The sequence below is a fragment of the Lithobates pipiens genome, unplaced genomic scaffold, assembly GCF_037356315.1.
Source record: "Lithobates pipiens isolate NorthernLeopardFrog02 unplaced genomic scaffold, aLitPip1_a1.2 Scaffold_30, whole genome shotgun sequence".
Lineage (NCBI taxonomy): Eukaryota > Metazoa > Chordata > Amphibia > Anura > Ranidae > Lithobates > Lithobates pipiens.
The window spans coordinates 26,959,589-26,962,108 of record NW_027507791.1 but is presented as its reverse complement, the minus strand read 5'-3'; the positions used below and the strand labels follow the sequence as shown (position 1 = coordinate 26,962,108).

At 56.1% G+C, this 2,520-nt stretch overlaps 1 protein-coding gene across 1 annotated transcript in view; it reads right to left on the bottom strand.

Moving 5' to 3' along the window:
* Positions 1-2,199: 2,199 nt before the first annotated feature.
* Positions 2,200-2,520, bottom strand: part of FDPS (farnesyl diphosphate synthase) — a gene marked incomplete at its 5' end in the record, with an annotated part of 5,195 nt that continues 4,874 nt past the window's right edge. Inside the window, 1 exon segment of the mRNA XM_077463793.1 lies at positions 2,200-2,520. This exon segment is cut by the window's right edge and continues 285 nt beyond it.

Genomic DNA, 2,520 nt, shown 5'->3' with positions numbered 1-2,520 from the left:
GATTAGCAGGACCCACCCCCTCCCCCGAACACTCAGCTTCAATCCTGGGAGCCATCACAGTCTTGGCTGCTGCAGACTCCTGGAGAGCTGTAGTACTACTGCTCCCAGCATCTCCTCCACCATTCACAGGAACAGCCGCTGTGCCTGGTCCAGGCAAAGTCACTGTATTGTCCATGGACCTCTCTGCAGACTGAAGCTGACAGTTATTAGCAGATGTTATTGCTTGCTGTACATTGTCTATGGGTCTGGGCTGACTGTCTGCAGTACCACAACCCTCAGCAGGCCCATTGTTATTAAAGATCCCACCATCCTGCACACACACAGTACCTGCAGCTGCTCTCTCCACAGGTCTTTCCTCCACAGGGCTGGGAATGGTGTCCATCTTCTCCTCCTCACCTTCCTGGGGAGCTGAATCTGGACTGGACTCCAGTTTGTTGATCAAATCCAACATGTCAGAACCTTCAACCTCCTGCACGGATGTTCCACATTGCTGGGGAGGGAAGGGGACAGAGGCCTCCGCCATTGAGGGCTCAGCAGGTGTCTGAGATGTTGAACAGCTGGGCTCATCCTCCGGGCCCACTTTCTCACTCTCTGCTTCCATCTCCTCGCTCTCCATGCAGGAAGAGGCTCCTTTCCTCATTTGATTAAATCGCTCCTCATTTTTATATTTTTCTTTAAAAGCTCCACTATTCTCCTTCAGAGAACTCACCAATTCCTTCTGCTTCCGCAGAGCTTGTTCCAGGTCCTTCAATTCAGGCCTCAGAGCCGGTCTCTTCTTACTGAAGACTTTGGCACAAAACTGCTTTTTCTTTTTAAATTCAGCTTTCAAAGCTCCCAACTTCTCCTCTTCCTTCTCAATCCGCTTCAGCGTTTCCACAATCCTCCGTCTAAAGGAAGGCAGAGATTCATCCTTCCTTGGGCCAGGCCCAGAATCTTCCGCAGGTTGAGGCCTATCCAGGGGGCCCCCGCCAGGGTCCTCCCCAGGATCCAGCATCCTTCCTGGGGCAGAGGAGTAACTCTAACCCCTGGTCTCTGGAAGCACAGGAGCAAAGGAACTAGCAACCTCTCACCTCGCTGTCAAGGAGAGGAATGGCAGTTTCCCACCATCCCTGTGCCCATTATGAGGGGTTCCCACCATCCCTGTGCCCATTATGAGGGGTTCCCACCATCCCTGTGCCCATTATGAGGGGTTCCCACCATCCCTGTGCCCATTATGAGGGGTTCCCACCATCCCTGTGCCGAGTTCCCGGGTCTGTACGCCCGCTGTGCCCATTATGAGGGGTTCCCACCATCCCTGTGCCGAGTTCCCGGGTCTGTACACCCGCTGTGCCCATTATGAGGGGTTCCCACCACCCCTGTGCCGAGTTCCCGGGTCTGTACACCCGCTGTGCCCATTATGAGGGGTTCCCACCATCCCTGTGCTGAGTTCCCAGGTCTGTAACCCGCTGTGCCCATTATGAGGGGTTCCCACCACCCCTGTGCCGAGTTCCCGGGTCTGTACACCCGCTGTGCCATTATGAGGGGTTCCCACCACCCCTGTGCCGAGTTCCCGGGTCTGTACACCCGCTGTGCCCATTATGAGGGGTTCCCACCATCCCTGTGCTGAGTTCCCAGGTCTGTAACCCGCTGTGCCCATTATGAGGGGTTCCCACCATCCCTGTGCTGAGTTCCCGGGTCTGTACACCCGCTGTGCCCATTATGAGGGGTTCCCACCATCCCTGTGCTGAGTTCCCGGGTCTGTACACCCGCTGTGCCCATTATGAGGGGCTCCACCATCCCTGTGCCGAGTTCCCGGGTCTGTACACCCGCTGTGCCCATTATGAGGGGTTCCCACCATCCCTGTGCCCATTATGAGGGGTTCCCACCATCCCTGTGCCCATTATGAGGGGTTCCCACCATCCCTGTGCCCATTATGAGGGGTTCCCACCATCCCTGTGCCCATTATGAGGGGCTCTCACCATCCCTGTGCTGAGTTCCCGGGTCTGTACACCCCGCTGTGCCCATTATGAGGGGTTCTCACCATCCCTGTGCTGAGTTCCCGGGTCTGTATAGTCCCAGAGAAGAGGCTGCAGATCGACCAATCACAATGCAGCTCCCCATATATGGGGCTCCATTCACAGACTACACATCAGCATGCGCACAGTGTGCCCCTTCCCCGGTCATGTGACTCGCACAGTAAGAATTCTCGGAGTCGGAGAATAAATGAAAAATACTTTATTATTGAGTTCATTCATCTCAGCCGCTCTGAGCTCCTCCAATGAGAGAGAAGAGCTCTGACAACATGGCCGCCGGTGGGAGGAGACACTCGTAGAATGGCCGCCCGGCTTATTACAGTCTTCCTGGTCATTTACAGTCTGGGTGGCATGGGGCGCCTGAGCTTTCTGGCATCCATGCGGAGGAGGGGCGCCCTCTGCTGCTGGGGGAGAACCAGCCGTCGGCAGGTGGAGTGCATGCTGGGAGGACCACAGTGACTCCACCTGCGTTAGGAATTGGGGGGGGGGGGGTTACAGTTCTGGAGAG